The sequence below is a fragment of the Sitophilus oryzae genome, unplaced genomic scaffold (genome assembly GCF_002938485.1).
Source record: "Sitophilus oryzae breed Bouriz unplaced genomic scaffold, Soryzae_2.0 scaffold_1274_pilon_pilon, whole genome shotgun sequence".
Taxonomy (NCBI): Eukaryota; Metazoa; Arthropoda; class Insecta; order Coleoptera; family Curculionidae; genus Sitophilus; species Sitophilus oryzae.
Window position 1 is genome coordinate 1905810 of NW_022145920.1, and position 19087 is coordinate 1924896.

Consider the following 19087-nt stretch of genomic DNA (forward strand, 5'->3'; position numbering starts at 1 on the left):
TCAGTGAAGTCATGGTAGGATTTGGAAAAAAGTTGCTTTTCGCGTAATAGTATAAACGTCAAATTGTTATTAGATCAACATTTTGATAGTCTTAGCAGCGTTTATTATCTTTTAAATTATTTTTCAAAATGCCTTTATTATTTGAAATAGTTGAAGTTGTTGGCATTTTGAAAAAGCAACCAAAAGATAAAAAACGCTGCTAAGACTATAAAAATGTTGATCTAATAAGAATTTGACGTTTATACTATTACGTCAAAAGCAACTTTTTTCAAAGCCTACCATGACTTCACTGAATCATCGTTTCTTGTTCACTATTATTAATATCTTAATTATTAGATATTAATACATCTGATACTATTATACTACTATCTATCTACTACTATCTATCTATATACTACTATCTATCTTATTTTTAGGTTAGAATGGGCATAATCAAGAGGGCTACTGATATCGTGTTGTAAAAAGAAGGTAATTAAGGGCTTATTTTTTGGTGTTTATTATAATTTTGCTAATATCTTCGGTTTGAAAGAAGATATCAAGATGCGGTTTTCGCTGGCTTTTTAAGCTTTTTACTATGAGCTAAAATTACATATACTATTGCGTTTATTTTTTTTTTTAAACTCGCAATGTTTGTTAAATTGTAAGACAACAACCCCTAGCGTCTACTTTCAAAAGCTTATTTTTATTGTTTATATGGTACAATATAGAGTAAGAAACGCTCTTTTAAACGAGCCCTCGCTTGTTGGATTCCGATTATCCAGTCCAAAGTTATTAATATTCAAATAAAAACAGATCTAACCTGCCCCCACCACTTTATTTTGGTAGATAGGGGAAAATGGCTCTAACAAAAAATATTCAAAATTTACTGAAGATTATGAAGCTGTTACTTATAGTACACCTTATCTAGTCAAAATTGTGTAAAAACATCATTTTCTTATTTTTTGTTGCAGTTGCGCCTCCTAGCGGTCGTTCTATAAACTTGAAAATAATTTCCAGCAATTTCCCATAGCCTCTTTAGTTATAAATATTTTTTTCCGCAGCCGCTATACATATTTATTCTGTAAACTTTTTTATAAGAAACATCCTTTGATAAAATATAAAACATTTTGCTTCACAATAATATCAAAATAAAATTATTAAAATATTAACCATTAATAGCTATTTATGTAACTAGTACCTAAAATGATGTTTTTTAGGACGAATCATTACTGTTTGCGGACGAGGCGTTAGCCGAGTCCGAAATAGTAGATGAGTCCTAATAAACATAATTTAGGTACGTGTTACATACACTATTTTTTGTCATACGCTTTTTACAGTTTTTTAGAACGCATATTTGCAAATTTTCCATATTTGAAATTATAATGTTTGAAAAAGTTGGCTTATAAATTCATATCTTAGTAACGAGTTTGTTTATTTCATCGCATTTTGACATGTCATTCGAAATTTGTCACAAAATCACACAAATTCATCAACAATTTTAAAATGTTCCAAAATCCCGAACATATTGCTAATAAGGCCAAAGAAATCGTGTTGGATTTACTTCCTGTGAAGTCTCGTGCCATTTACCAGAAAGAATATGATGTTTTTAATGAATGGAAAGACAAAAATGGCGTATTCGTTGTAAATGAAGATGTATTGCTAAATTATTTCCACGAAAAAGTAAGTACCTAGGTACCTATTTAAAAGAGGCTTTTAAATTAAAATATTCTTAAATTACAGTCACAAACATTCAAACCATCGTCAATTTGGTCGAAATATTCCATGCTGAGAGCAGTGTTAAGTGTTAAAGAAGATATTTAAATTGACAAATTTCCAAAACTTATTGCTTTTTTGAAGAGGAATTCGGTTGGTTACGAGCCTAAAAAGTCTAAGGTTTTGTCCATAAAAGAGATCGGTGATTTTTTGGCCACGGCTAGTGATGAAACTTATTTACTTACTAAGGTAAAGTTTGCGATAATGATTTTTAAAATATATAGATGGTTTCTTATTCCATTGTATTTGATTTTAGGTAGCTCTTGTCATTGGCCTTTGTGGAGCATGTAGAAGAGAAGAATTGTACTCTCACGAGTGCAAGACATCATAGAAAAAGACAACAGCTGCCTTTTAGTTACCCTTGCGGATACAAAAACTAATATCAAAAGAGTGTTTCCGGTGGTGAACGAAGGGAACGTTGTCAATCCAGTTGAGTTGTATAGAAAATATGCTTGTCTTAGGCCAAAAAATGTACCACATGATTATGTCTTCATCTCTTATCGTAAAGGAAAATGCACCGTGCAACGAGTCGGCATTCATTCATTTGGGAAGATGCCATCGATTGTAGCAGCATTTTTAAAGTTGTCGAACCCAAACGAATATACAGGTCATTGTTTCCGACGTAGTTCTGCTACTCTTGCTGCAGATGCAGATGTGGATTTTACATCGCTGAAACGCCTAGGAGGTTGGAGGTAAAAATTTTAATATTTTCCGATCTTGTTCTAAACAACAATAATTATTTAGGTCGTCCACAGTGGCCGAAGGTTACATAGAAGAATCTATTGAGAAAAAGAAGAAAGTTTGCAAACTGCTAATGGGGGAAAAGAAAATCGCGACCACTTCCACGGATGTATTACCAAGTACATCATCGTTCGCATTTACTCCACCTCATCAGAAAGTAAATTTACCTGCCAATGGAGGAGTCGTTTCGATTGCAGATGCAAGTTTTCAAAATGCACAAAATTGTTCATTTCATTTTTATTTTTCCAAATAACTTAGCTTTTGATATTGTTAGTATTTAATAATTTAAAAATCAAATACAATGGAATAAGAAACCATCTATATATTTTAAAAATCATTATCGCAAACTTACCTTAGTAAGTAAATAAGTTTCATCACTAGCCGTGGCCAAAAAATCACCGATCTCTTTTATGGACAAAACCTTAGACTTTTTAGGCTCGTAACCAACCGAATTCCTCTTCAAAAAAGCAATAAGTTTTGGAAATTTGTCAATTTAAATATCTTCTTTAACACTTAACACTGCTCTCAGCATGGAATATTTCGACCAAATTGACGATGGTTTGAATGTTTGTGACTGTAATTTAAGAATATTTTAATTTAAAAGCCTCTTTTAAATAGGTACCTAGGTACTTACTTTAAACAAATAACTTAGCTTTTGATATTGTTAGTATTTAATAATTTAATTATAAGTATATGTATAATTTTATGTGATTTTGTGACAAATTTCGAATGACAAAATAAAACAACCAAATAACGAATTTAGACATTTTAGTCCATAAAGGTTGCCATGACGACCTTTACGGCCTAGGCCGAAAAAGAAACATTTTACGGACTGAAATGAGTCCGTAAAATAGCTGTTTTTGGGAGCGTATGACAAAAAATTATTTATAAACCGACTTAGCAATGTTATAGAATAAAATATAAAAACTTAAAGTGAGGCAGTCAGAAATACGTAAAATGTATATTATGTTTATGTTAAACTGTACAGGGTGTCCCATTTGCGTGTATTTTGTGAGGTTTCTCGTGTATAAGTAGAGATACAAAGATGCGAAAACCATCACTCTGCTACTTTTTTGTGAAACTAAAGGTGCTGCATACAGATTTGTCCTAGCCTCTTTGGTCTCTGAAATACAGGGCGAATTTAAAAATATTGCATTTGTTAACTACCTTCGTATCATTGTTATCTTATAACTTATCTAATAGGTAAAAACTCAGTCCCGTAAAATATTTCACATAGAAATCAATAACGTAACTAGTTTTTCACTGGGAGCTGGCATTCATGAAATATGATTCAAGCTTATATATTTTTTAAACGGGACATCCTGTATATTATTCTTTTATTTAATTTGCCTTGTCACGAGCTGTCTAAAAATATAATAATTCTATACTTATATTAATAAACAAGGTCAAAAATATTTTTTTTTATTTACTTTTTAGCATAAATAAACCTAGTTCAAAAAAGTATCATTATTTTATTGAATTTAGTTTCAAAACCAGATAATTTCCCTTTCCATCGTGTTATCTTAATATACTGCACTGAAAATAAACTTCTGTAGGTTCTAGATCACACGCTGTCAACCAGAGTTATTGATATAATGCACTTGAACACAGGCGAATGAAATAATTTTTTAATTATGGTGCTTAATATGAGGAAAACACATAATTGTTTGATAAAAATTTTTGCATTGCTGAATAACTATTGTTTACTGCAATTTTTTTAACTGGGTTAAGTATTGTCGAAAAACAATAATTTGATTTTATATTATGGCATATTTTATGGCCGGTCTATTGTAAACAAATTTAGTAAGGGTGCGTTATTCAAATATATATTATAGTTTAACAATACCTGGTAATTCCTAAATGGAATTTGCTTCCAAAGATTAATAAAAAATATTCAAATTATAACCTTTTTTTTAAAGGTCAAAATTATTGTTGAAAAAATGTCTATTTTATTTAAATAATGGCATAATTTGCATTGTTTTTTATTTATAATTGAAGTAAAGAAATAGTTCTTTTATTCTCTTTTATTGTCCATTATTAGTTTTTGGGGCAATCAACACAGGCTAGTTTATATTTATTTATTGCAGGTATTTATCAGTTTTGTTTTTATTTTTTTTACATATTTCTCCTAAATTATTAATACTTTTATAAATTGCATTGATGTTTACTTTTTTTTTTTTAATTTGATCCAATGTATTCATTACATGCTCCCTCCAGTAATAGAAGTGACTGTATTTTTTTATTATATTGTTTTTTTTTTTTAATATGAGGAAATACCATGTTTATAATTTTTTATAATGATTTTTATCTAGAATTTTAGTAACAATATTCTCTGAATAACTATTGTTTACTAGGTTAAGTTTGGATTGATTGATTTTATTTGAAAAATAAATTAATCAGTTGGATAGTGACTAATCTTAATCATATGATACTATGAACAGCTGCTAATTTCTGTTGAATTCTGTCTTAACATTGACAATTAACAGGTTATAATAGTGAAGTGCCCGGAGACTTTTATCTCAGAATTCAATTACTTTGAATGTATTAATGTGAAACCTTGTGTATTTTTTTTTGTTGCTTTTTTTATTTGTTTTGCTAATTTTATTACATTTTTAGTTATTTCCTTTTTATTTCTTTTCTAAATATATTTATTAAAATAAATGAATCTAATGCATAAACTATACCTATTCTGCTTATATTCTAATCATTGAAATTTTAATTGAAATCGAATTATACAGGGTGGGGTGTTACACGACACGGTGTCTCCATGTACTACTTTACTCTTATACAGGTTGTTATATATATAAAAAACCGGGTTAATAGCGTCCTACGCCTTCCGGTACCCAGTTGCCAGCCTTTCCTATTCTCCCAATCCCCTAGACGAAGGATTCTCTCCGACATAGCTTTATGTATTCCTCCGATCCACGCTGCCTTTGGCCTTCCCCCTTTTCTCCTTTAATATTAGTAAAAATTAATACAGGTTGTTAATTTGTTTATTACTCGCGGCAAGAGCTTTATGGTTGAAATATGGCAACCTCGGCCCGCTCGTCGATAGACGACGGACGCGATGGAACGAGTCGGCAGATAACACTATAAGTGCATGCGTTCTCAATAGGCAGTGCTGCCATTCTGTTCCCCTATAATAAGTAACTGTCCAGTTAACAACCTGTATAAGTTAATTTAAAGCATTTTTATATTATATAGTTCTACAGGGTATCCCCAAAAAAAGTTACACATCAGAATTGTGTTTTTTGTAAATGAAATACCCTATAAATTAACTGATTAAAAAAAACAAAAAAACTATTTTTAATTTTAATGAGGTTGTGAACGAATTCCAGAAAAAAAAATAAAGGCGAGTTTCATTAGAAAAGTGACTGTACTGAACGTAAAGTTTGAATGTAATGAATGTAAAGTTTCTGACATATTCGCTATTTCTTAAAAATTAAACATAAATTTTAATTATTTATCTTTAAAAAGGAAAAAGATGCTTATTAATGGACACTTTTTAATTAGATATGTCAATGTACAGATATTTCATAAATGTTATCTCTTTGGTGGGATGGATTTAACTATTATAAGTCGAAATACGGCAATGGAAAAAGTAGGGGTGGTAATAGATGGGGGCACCTCCCAGAAATCTATATAATCCCCCAGTAATATATAATCTACGGGAACACGGTTTGATAACCAAGTCTATGAAATTTATTGATAGAGAAATTCATGTAAACATTTTATTCAAAAAATATGTTTTTTAAAATTATTTTTCTTTTTTAAAAAAAACCCTAGGCCCTCCCTGAGCTCAACCCCAGGCCCCTCCCATGCCCACCCAGGATAAATTGCTAGTTACGCTAATGGGTACTGGGAGACATTCACCAAGAGCTACAACAAACAAAATACATTTGTACTACAGCTGACGTGTGTCGTCGGCAAAAAACGCAGTTTTTTGGATTAACAAATCACTGGGTAGACAAAAATATTGAAAGTCGCTCAACTGCTTTGGCTTGCAAATAATTTATGGAAAGTCACACCCTCGAAAAAATTGCAGAGATATTGGATGACACATTCAAAATTTAAATTGAGGGCTAAAAGGCTATTGGCTACCATAGCGGATCCAATTTCCTAAAAGCGTTTAAGGGATTTGGACTACAACTGTGTAGGAATGAAGAAGATGAAGATGAAGAAAACTGTAATCTAAAATTTAAAAATATTTCAGAAAATTTAGAAGGAGTTGAATCTGATATCACAATCTCATTACGTAAGCAGATTCGATGCACTTCATACATGCTGAATATTATTGCCACTACCGATTTAAACACTCCAAAAAATGTATAGGGGTATTTCGCCACTGCAAGAAAATCAACAAAATAAATACATAGTAATTTTTTATAAACACTCTTTTTTCTTTCTTCTTAAAGTGTTCTCGAATAGTTGAATTCTAATATTCTTTGTATTTTTATTGCTTCCGACGACGGAAAGAGATAAACTTTCCGAAACGTTAAGCATGTTTTTGTTCGTTAGGCAAATTTGTATATCTCTAAACCAACTTCTGACAAGTAGTTTCCGTTTGAATTAACGCAGAAGTGTTTACAAAAAATAACTATTTTATTTTGTAGATTTTCTGCAGTGGCAAAATACCCATATAGGATTTTTTGGAGAGATGAATCCGCCACATAGGTATAGACATTTTTTACCGATTTAAAAATGTAATTCAGAAAAATGTCACATAAATAATTTGGCAAAATATGATGTTCTGTGGAAAATGGCAAGTCAACTCAAAAGCGCAGAAATTATTCATAAGACCTTAGGCCACACATTAAGTTGTGCAGTACCGACACGCTGGAATTCTCAAAAGTTGGGCATTAAAAATCAGATGCTCAAAGATGCTGAAATGGCATTTTTAACGACTACCGCCGAATCTTGAAACCTTTGGCTAATTCCATCGACATTTTACAAAGTAAAAATACCTTTTACGGATATTTTATGCCCACTCTCGGATCTCTTTTCAGGAAAAAAGAGACCACATTGGAAACTAGTAGAGATGCCGCGAGATGCGAGACAGGAGACGTCTCGTCTCGAAGTCATTTTAGCTCGTCTCGAGAGCATTTTGTCTCGAATTACGAGACGAGACGAGATAAAATGTTTCAAGACAAGGCGAGACGAGACGAGACGAGACGAGACGAGACGAGATATCTCGAAAACCATTAACACAAAATATGATAATAATAGGGTTAAAATTTATATAATATCAAATTGCCTGATGTTTCCACCAACTAACTAAATAAATATAATTTATTTGAAAACTTAGAACCAACTTAGTGTCCAACGTCCAACGTCGATCTTAATATTATGTAGCTAATCTGATCCAGCTTCCATTGTTTTTTCCAAAGTCATTGAAAATTTCAAACGAAAACAAATAAACGAAATGGGAATATTATTTTAAGTGTGTATAGGGAGGTCCCTATATAGGGTGGCCGAAAAAAAAACTTATTTTTTTATTTTCCTAAAGATGTCTTAGGTGTATACCGGGTGCGTCTCAAAAGTGGCTCACCCTTATAACTTTTTTATTTATTCAAATAAAAAAACGATATTTGGTATGTTAGTATATGACATAAATTAGGATTTATTGACGTATTCAATTGTTTTTGGTTTCTGTTTACCGGAAATGACTACAAGTTTTGATTTTTAAATGACACCCTTGATATTTGTTAATTTTATGCGATAGAAAATGACACTCTGAATAGAATGACATATCATATATCAACTTTTGACATTTTCGCATATGATTTATTAGAAATTGTAACAAACACCAAGTGTGTGGTATCAAATTATTCGTAAAAACATGCTTTTTTCAAATATGCTAATCAGCCACCCTTGATCCAGTTGAAAAAGTTGAAATTTTTGAAAAAAGTTGATTTAAAAAAACGATTTGGGCATCGATCTGATATGTTATAACGCAACGTCATAACAAAATAAAATGTTATTAATACATTACGGCGACGGTGCTGTTCGCCTGGAGAGCATTATATGGTGAGTAAGGTTTGTGCTCAAATGAGCGCCACTGAATCTACCTAACAGTTAAATAACATTAAAGATTCAAAAAACTGTTATTAGGAAAAGATATTTGCCAAGATAGAACCTCATTCATGCAATAAAACTAATAAGTTTCTACTCTACTAAATCTAAATATATTAATTAAAATTAATGTTTGGTTATAAAATACGTTTGTTTTATAACAACCAGAAAAACAATGAAATAGGTTTAAATTTTGAAAATGAGGTTAAAATATTATTTAGTTAAGTATATAATTAAATTGAAAAGTATATAATTAAGTGAAATATTACAGATGTTGAAAACTACTTATAGAAAAATTAATAAAATTAAATCAGACTTTACTATCTATACCTTTTTATAATGCACCCCAAAATGAAAGTATACAAGCCTGGGTAACTTATCCAACAACAGCAGCTGAGCACGGCAAGGTTGACCAGGGTTGAACAGGGTGAACTCCAGGAACTATAGTTGCATCAGCAAGGCCACAAATCTTTGTTGAGTTGGAAAACAGGGTGGATATCTCGATACCATGTGATCACGTGCACGTGAATGTAAAAATAAAACCATCAAAGCAAGGAAGGAAAACCAGGAAAAGTAAAAACCAGAAAGAAATAACCAAAACCCCTAAAGCGTAACTAGCAATTCATCCAACTACCATCGACAATTAAAGAAAGTTAGTGGATCCATTCCAGCATTGTCCAAATCCAATATCTGGCCACATGGCACACAAAAAAAATCTTTACTATTTTGGTTCAGGCAAATCTTGTAAAAATTTATAGAATTATTCAAGAGCATCCAAAAATTAAACTGGTAATCCCCACAGGAACCAACAGTACAGTATTTCACCAAAAAAGACGATCTCCTCCCGATCGCCACGCCAGTATGGCGATCGGAGGGAAAAGAACTATCATCGACCAAAATGAACCTCCCAAGATTTTTACAATCCAGAAATGACATCAGAAAACGGAAGTTAGCGGCGTGGCCGTACTGACGAAATAAACCGGTATTTTGGGGAAAAATATTAGAAAGATAAATTAAAAGAAACTGTCAACACTGCGTAGCTCGCCCGCTGCTGTTAAATATATATAAAATAATGATAAAGACATATTCAAATATTATAATTAATTAAGAGAAATTTATAAACAATAATTAATAAAAAGAGAAAGGGCTATTATCAAAAAAGGTAGCAAGTTTAAAAAACATGCTACATTTTCATTCTATTCAGAATGTTATTTTCTATCCAATAAAGTAAAAATATACCGGGGTGCCATTTAAAAATCAAAATTTGCAGTCATTTCCGGTCAAACAGGAAGTGACGGAAAACAATTGAATACGTCAATCAATCCTAATTTATGTCATATACTAAACTAACAGACCAAATCTCTCGTTTAGTTATCTGCAAAAATAAAAAAGTTATAGGGTTGAGACGCACCCGGTATACAAAAAATCAAAACTTTAAAACCAAATATATTTGATATTTTCAAAAAAATAAAAATTATTTTTTTCAATCCTGTAGGAAATATCCCTTAGGTAATATAAAGCATTATTGAGATATATTAAACAAGTCGGAAAAAACGAGATAAAACGAGACGAGACGAGATAAGACCTTATCTCGTCTCGTCTCGACATTGTCTCTTCTCGTCTCAATAATGTTTTATCTCCAAATTTCGGGACGAGACGAGATAGTTTTTATCTCGTTTCGTCTCATCTCGCGGCAACTCTAGAAACTAGAATTTTAGAATTTTATAAGCCGCATTTGATGCGGCTTTTAAAATTCTAAAGGCATGCCAAGAAACATTGTTGCCAAGAAACACTTTGAAGAGTTTTTTTGACTATTCCAAAACACGAAGCAATTTTGGCTTCCTTCACTTTGCCGAGATTTGAATTACGCTGGGTAAAAGCGTTCGAGTCTGTTTACATAGAAGGCGAATCAGACAATATCAACTCATATGTACGCATCCCCTACTACTAGAGACAGCCGTATTAGGGAAGGCGCCTGTAATAGAGGCCAGAAAATAGAGGTAACTAAAAAAAGTGTATCCGTTGAAAACAACATTGAAATAGACACTACTGATGAATTCTTTGAATTCGACTGTTTCGACTCTCCAGAGATACTTAAAAGTTGCAATAAAAGAAAATTTGAACTCGAGATTTTGCAGTATACAGAGAATCAAAGTATGGGCTTGAAATCATTAGATCAATTTCCTGTTTATATTCCTGTTATTTGATGCGGCTTATAAAATTCTAAAGGCATGCCAAGAAACATTGTTAAAACACTTTTAAGAGTTTTTTTGACTATTCCAAAACACGAAGCAATTTTGGCTTCCTTCACTTTGCCGAGATTTGAATTACGCTGGGTAAAAGCGTTCGAGTCTGTTTACATAGAAGGCGAATCAGACAATATCAACTCATATGTACGCATAGCCTTGTAGTAGAGACAGCCATATTAGGGAGGGCACCTGTAATAGAGGCCAGAAAATAGAAGTAACTAAAAAAAATGTATCCGTTGAAAACAACATTAAAATAGACACTACTGATGAATCTTTTGAATTCGACTGTTTCGACTCTCCAGATACTTAAAAGTTGCAATAAAAGAAAATTTGAACTCGAGATTTTGCAGTATACAGAGAATCAAAGTATGGGCTTGAAATCATTACATCAATTTCCTGTTTATATTCCTGTTATACTAAAACTATTTTTAATTTTTTAACACCTGCCTACCGTCATGGGCACCCGTTGAAAGGCTTTTCAATTTTGCCGAAATAGTAAAAGCACCTCGAAGTCGTACGCTTTCTGACATTTTTTTTTTAATTCGCTTATAACCAACTTTTTTTTAATAACCAACTTTTTTTCAATTCAATTAAACAATTTAACAATTAAACAATTTAACCAACTTTTTTTTAATTCCCTAATAACCAAAAACATATACATTATCACAGAGTTACACTAACTAACTTAACTAATAATGCACTTAACTAATGTACAGCTGGTTCCAATAAAATTGAATACGATTTAAAACATATTTTTATTATTTCGGGCAGTATATTCTATGATACCAGTCCTCCATTTCTCTATGTCTATCATGTCATGCTGACATTCTGAAAAGTTTATTTGCCACTTTGTTAAAAGTAAAGTTGTTTTATTCAATGTCACAATAACCTTAACATGTCAAAATACTTGACACATAAATATACACTGCTCAAATATTCTAAAAAAATGTGTAAAGAGTCGTATTCATTTTTTTTTGGAACCAGCTGTACTTAATACTAAATCGAAACAAAAAGAAACTAAAAAAACTGTATGTATTTCAATAAACTCTCCTCTGTGTTAATAAATTAACTTTTATTAACACGAAAGAGCACCCCAGCAGAACAAAATCAAAAAATCTCCTATAAAAAACTCTTTAAAAAGCAAAAATTTTTATTTGAAAAAACATCTCCCTTACCAAATTATCTTTTGTCATCTTTTTTCCCGTAAAACATTTTTGAAACTATCCAGATTTTGTGTTCTCATTTGTACATTAAAAAAAAATATTGCCGCAATGTAGAATTACAAAATTCAATATTCTTTTTAAACTTATACAATAATATTGTTCTTAGCCATGTCCAAACGAACTTCACTCTATCACATTCCTTAATATAGTACCACAAATTTTCAACGACATTGCATTCTTTACATATTATATCAGTTATATTAATATTGTGATTATATAATTTTTGTGCAACCGGTAGAATATTGTTAATCACTTTATACACAGCTGTTTTCCATTCTGTTGATAGTTCGCAATTTGCCATTACACTAGGGTTGCCACCTGTCCTTTTTTGAAAAGGACAGTCCTTTTTTTTACAAATTGCGCTTTTGACTTTTTTTGGCCTAAGAAGTCTTTTTTGTTTCCCCTGAGATAAATGATAATCCCTGAAAAAATTATCTACAGCAACCAGCAATATTCCGTTCATCCAAATTTAATTAGACATGTTATAAAATTTATAAATAATCTTTTTTTTCAAACGTCACAAAAGTATTAATTTTTTAGTAACGCGATTGCAATATAAGTATTATATTGTAAGGCTTAAAAGTAAAGCACTTTTACGCCTAAGCACAAAAGTATGAAAATATATTAAATTAACATAATAATAATAGCTCCCGTATATAGCGTTTAACGCCTTGGGAGTAGCAAGATACAGCTTGCCATGCTAGAGCCGTTCGGTATACAAGGAAGGTAATGTGGCTAGCACTACGCTTCAACCGCCTATTATTACCTCAGGATTGTGAATCCCAAGTACTCATTTAAGGCTGAGTCGACCTAGGTATCCACACTATTTTTATTTTAGTAAAAATAGTCGGCTGCTGAAATGCCGGGTGTAGGATTTGAACCCACAACCTTGAGATTGGTAGACGAAAGCCTGTACCTCTACGCCAAAGGGCACCTTTAAAAAAAACATATTAAATTAACATAAAGTGTCCAATTCAACGAGTGTAACCAAAGTGTAACCATAATTTCATGATATATAATTACTTACCTTAATATTTTTATATTATTTGCAACGTTTGAAATTGTTTAACAAATTATTTGTGGACGTTTGAAAAAAAAATAGCGTGTCCTCACTTTTTTTTCTCGCCTGTAATGTCGTCAAACGTACACCCTCGCCACAATTTCATTTCGTCATTTTTACTTCTAAAGAAGGTAAAGCATATCCCCGTTTAATCTCAAATTATAAAATTACAGTTTAGGCTTTATTTTTAACTATTTGGATCAAAAAGAGCTTTTCAAAATTTTAAAGTAGCTATTCATAATTGGCGGTTTGCAATCAACAGCTTACTCCCCGCCCCCCATCACCGCAGTCCTTTTTCGTAGTCTAATGTCCTTTTATTACTTTGCCAAAAGGTGGCAACCCTCCATTACACTCCAGATTCATCTCCAGTTATAGTTTGGAAATTTATGTTCTATTTCTGTTTTTTTGTAAATATTATTGATTAAAATTTTATATATGTTGTTTGTTTTGGAAAATGCCGAGTTTTCTGATTTCATCTGCAACTGACACGTCCATAGTGCACCGGCTTCCCGCTTCTCACTTTATCTCGGCAGACTAGCGGTAAAAAATAGAAGAACAACGATATGCGCACGGCCATAGTGCGCCAGACAACCAGCTTCAACCGGCTTAAACAGTTTTATCATCGCTACCCCTTTTGAAACCAATTCAACTCCCTCGCTCCCCCAAACTTAATCTACCCTCATACTTATTTACTTACAAAATTATTAAGAATTAATCGATTTTAATCATTACCATCTTGTGTAACATTGCAACATGTTTTTTAAACGGTTTTCAATTTTGTTGGAAATATACTTAAAAATGTTCCTTTCACATATAGAATCGTCGACAGAGAGAGAGAGAGAGAGAGAGAGAGAGAGAGAGAGAGAGAGAGAGAGAGAGAGAGAGAAAGAGTGAGCATCCTCCTCAGTCTAGCGCACCAATGAGTCAGACTTGCAATTAGATCGTCGGATCTTTGGAACATCGAAGATCAGGCGAATAGCCAAGGAGTATAGAATTAAAACTGTTTTAAGTCTGGGACTATCTTAAAATGTCACCTAACAAAAACATAATCGGAATCATCAAAACAAGAAATAGAGTGCGTCTACCAGGTACCCTGCGAGTGCAGTGAATTGTGTATTGAAGAGACAAAACATCCTCTACATCAGGGTTTCTTAAAGCGTGGTCCACGGACCCCTTAGGGGTCCATATCATGTGTATCAGGGGTCCGCGGTCCGTATTATGCCAGTTAAGTGTAAACATATTTATTAAGAAAAGAAATAGTGTAGGGCAGCGAATTCAGTAGATATTTAATCACTAAACGAAAAAAAGGAATTTGAAGCTGTTCCCTTATCAAAAGATGGTATTAATTCTAGAATTGTTGAAATGTAGTCAAAAGTTTTACAAGTTGTTGAAGAATTAATTGCTTCACCGTTTCCATTCAGCATTCAATTGGATGAAAGCACCGATGCGTCACAATGTAGCCAACTCTTGGTATTCGTCCGTTACGTACAAGACACACGTAGTATTAAAGAAGAGTTTCTTTTTTGCAATTCACTTTTGGAGACTACAAAGGCTTCAGATGTTTTTGATGTAACAAAAAGGTTTTTCAACGAATAAAATATAGACTGGAGGACTAAACTTGGTAGTATCTGCACCGATGGAGCTCCCGCAGTTCTTGGTAATACGTCTGGTTTCGCGGCTTTGGTTAAGAAAGAGATCCCTCATATCATAATAACTCATTGTGTAATGAAACTTAATAACTGATCAACATGCCTTGGTTTCAAGGACTTTACCTACATTTCTGAAGCAAGCTATATCTACATGTGTCAAAATAATTAACTTCATCAGAGCAAGAGCCTTAAACCACCGCGGCACCGCCTGTTTAAAAAACTTTGTCAAGAAATGGGGTCAAAACATGTGTGAAGTACTGCTTTACTACACAGAAATTCGTTGGCTGTGAAGGGGACAGGTCTTAAAGAGATTGTTTGAGTTGAGGACAAAACTGTTACTTTTTCTAAAAGATAAACAAAATTCACTGTCTGAATATCTCGAGATCGAAGATTTTGTACGGGGGCTAGCGTATTTGGCAGATATATTTACTCAATTGAATGAGATTAACTTGTCTCTTCAGGGCTCTACGATGACCATCGTGGATGCATCTGAACGGTTGAAAGGTTTTATATGTAAACTGCCACTTTGGAAAAGGAGGGTGGAATCTGGTAACTGTGCAAATTTACCGATGTTTGAAGAGTTCATAGCACAAGGTAACGGCAACACGATATCAAAAATGCTACAGAAAGAGGTGTCTAAGCATTTGGATACATTGCAAACTTCTTTTGAAGGCTACTTTAACTTAGAATCGCTTGAAAATGAAACGTGGGTGCATTTATAATCGACACGGATAATATCAGCGTTGAAGATCTCATTAAAGATGATTTAATTGGCATGAGATCAAAAGAAATTTTGAAAGCTGAATTCTTGGCGAGTTTTGGCGTTCTTTAAGTCAAGCTTGCCCTCTTCTTGTCAAGCGAGCTATGTCCGTTCTGGTACCATTTGTTACTACGTACCTTTACCGAGGCAGGGTTCTCGTTTTTGGTCTCAATAAAAAAAAGAAGTCGCAACCGATTGAACGTCGCAGATGGTATGCGCTTTGCCTTGTCTATAAGAACTTGTCGAAGATAACCCCACAATTTAACGTTCTCATTGAGGCTAAAGAGCAGCATCCCTCTCACTAATTTACTAGTGTACGTGTAATCTTCTTCTTCTTTCCATGCCGTCTTCTCATAGAAGGTTGGCGACCACTTTTCTAAATTCTTCTCTGTCTTTTGCAACATGGAACAATTCTCCAACGCCAAGATTTGTCCACTCTCTAATGTTTCGGAGCCAGGATTTTTTCTTTCTGCCGATACCCTTCCTCCCCTCAATTCTGCCCTGCATAATATTTTGTAACAGTAGATATTTGTCACTGCGTAATATGTGTCCCACGTAAGATGTTTTTCTTATCTTAATGATTGTGAGAAGTTTTCGTTTTCGGCCTATGCGTCTCAACACTTCGTCGTTGCTTATTCTATCAGTCCAAGGTATCTTCAGAATGCGCCTATAGAGCCACATCTCAAATGCTTCGAGCTTTTTAATCATTTGAGTCTTCAGCGTCCAAGTTTCTACTCCGTACATTAACACCGACCACACATAACACTCCACGAATCTCAACCTGATGACAAGGTTTAAATTTCTGTTTGTGAGCAATGTGGAATATTTCATAAATGCATTTCGAGCCATTTCAATTCTTGATCTTAATTTCCTGATCAGGGTCCATTTCAGAATTTATGGTAGAGCCGAGATATTTGTATTTTTGGACCTGCTCTATTCGGTTCCCATTTACTGTCAGAATAGGGTTAATATTTGGGTTTTTGCTTATGACCATCATTTTAGTTTTCTGCGTGTTTATAGCAAGTCCCACTTCTTCACACTCTCGACTGACTCCTTCCAACAGGGTTTGAAGATCTTCTGCACTCTCCGCCATTATGGCAGTATCATCGGCGAATCTTAGGTTGTTAATCAATGTAAATTTTATTGAGCATTATTGTGAGTTGAGTTAAGTTTCTATCGTCTAAGGCCTTCAAGAATTCTATTGGTATATTATCAGGTCCGGTCGCTTTTCTGCTCTTTGATGTTTTTATAGCATACTCCACTTCTGATTTTAAAATACATAGCTGTTCCGCCTGGTTGCTCTCATCTCTGACGTCATCTCGTCTTGCTGCAAATAGATGTTCAATGTATTCCTTCCAAGTTTGTCTTTTGCCTTCTTCTGTTAACTGTATATCTCCCTGTGCGTTTCTTGTGATCATCGGTATTCTTTTTTTTTTATTTCCAGTTAATTTTATTATTTTTTTTATATTTCTTTAACTTTTTATGTAGATTAAAATAATCATGTTTATTGTTCAGTTGTTCCATTTCACGGCAATTCTCCTCCATCCATGTCTCTTTGGCTTTTCTTATGCGGTGTTCTATTTGTCTTTTTGATTGTTTATATTTTTGCGGGTCAGTGTTTTTGTATTTACGCTTTTCCTCTATAAGGTTTATGATTTCCTGTGTCATCCAGGGTTTTTCGTATTATGTTCTCTTCTGCCTACAACTTGGTCCGCGGCAGTCAACATTGTAGATTTGATTTGGTCCCAGGCCATGTCGATATTTGTCGCTGATGCTTCCAAAAACTCACTTGCTATTGAGTCGTTAAACTCCTTCTGATACTGCTGTTGTTTGAGCTTTTCTGTGTTTATTATCTTCGGTTTTATTATCCTTTGCAGCTTCCTTTAGTCTCACTTTTACGTTGGCTACAAGCAATTCGTGGTCAGTGTCCGCATCTGCACCTGGGTAGGTTTTAGCACTCTCAATGCTATTCCTAAACCGTCTGTTGACACAAATGAAATCAATTTGATTCCTTATGATCTTCTCTTTGCTACTTCTTGGTGATGTCCAAGTATAGAGTCGTCGAGGTGGTAGCTCATAAAAAGTATTCGCAATAACTAAATCTTTCTCCTGACAAAACTCTATGAGTCGTTCCCTCTCATTCCTATCTCCCAGTCCGAAGCCACCAACAGTATTCTCGATCCTTCCCTTGCCAACCTTAGCGTTGAAATCCCCATTATCACGTTAATTTCATGTTTCTTCAACTTTTAGTTAGCTCGTTTAGGTCTGAGTAGAACTTCTCTATAGTTTCTTCATCGCTGTCGGCTGTGGGAGCATATACCTATATCAGGTTGGTGTTTATAGGCTTTGTAACGCAACTGGATCAGCATCTTCTTTCATTATAGGGCACGAAATTAGCAACATATTGTTTGAGTTCTTTTTTTATCATAATACCCACTCCATGTTGGTGTTCGCCGTTCTGACATCCAGAATAGTACAGTACCACATTATCGCTATTACATTCTCCAGCATTTGGCCATCTAACTTCGCTGAGACCAAGGACTTCTATGCCCATTCTGCGCATCTCAATAGCAACGGTTGTTAGCTTTCCAGTTTTATAGAGGGTCTTGATGTTCCACGTTGCAATGCGAGTTAAAGTCGTATTACTCCTGTTCTTCTTGTTACTCTTGTCAGTCTTTAAGATAGTTGCGTTCTTATTCGTTCTCCTGTCACGGGGATTTCTCTGGATGACGACCTGGGAGGCCCCGTGGTCTAATCGTGATATTCCTCCCCTGCCGGATCTTGGCTTCCGTATTCCATGATCAGTAACATCTCTCATTCTTGTACTTGACATAGTGGTTATACTAGGGATGCTTACTAGCCTTTAATACGGTGGTTTCCCGTTGCCTTCCGTATCCTCATACCGTTGACATTGCTGTTCATCCGCCTTCGGGGTCGATTTCTCAACCCCAGGACAAAAGGGTGCCCTTGCCTCAGCTGTTCCTCCGCCCTCTAAGAAAGAGGCCGTTGACAGCTTGAGGGGGATAGCTTATTCCGGCTATCGTCGTTCGGTGCTTTCATACTATCCCTCAAAAGCAGGGTTGCCACTTTCGCCGGGTCCGCCGCATCGAAGATCTTCTTCTACGCCTTTACCGCCGGTGTGGGCTTCATCCGTAACCCTGGACAAGGGGCCCTCACAGGGTGCTATCAGCCGGAGCCAGCTGAACCCAGGTTTTTTTGCGTGTAATAAATACGTGTACGTGTAATAAATACTACTAATAAACCTTTTCTTTTTAGGTAAATAAGGTTTTTTTATTTTCCTCTATTATTTCTGATAGGGTCCGTGAAATTGTACAAATTGCGAAAGTGGTCCGTGACTGCAAAAAGTTTAAGAAACCCTGCTCTAAATGTACGACTAAAGATAAGAAATGATTTTTGGTTTTCAAGACAAGACTGTCCAATGTTGATATAAGTACGTCCAAAGTCGGATGTCCAAAGTTGGCATACTGTGGGCCAAATTAAATTGGAACCTTTTTTAATGCCTAATAATTTTTTTTAATTTTTAAATGTTTTTTTTATAATTTTTTGGATATGGTATGGCC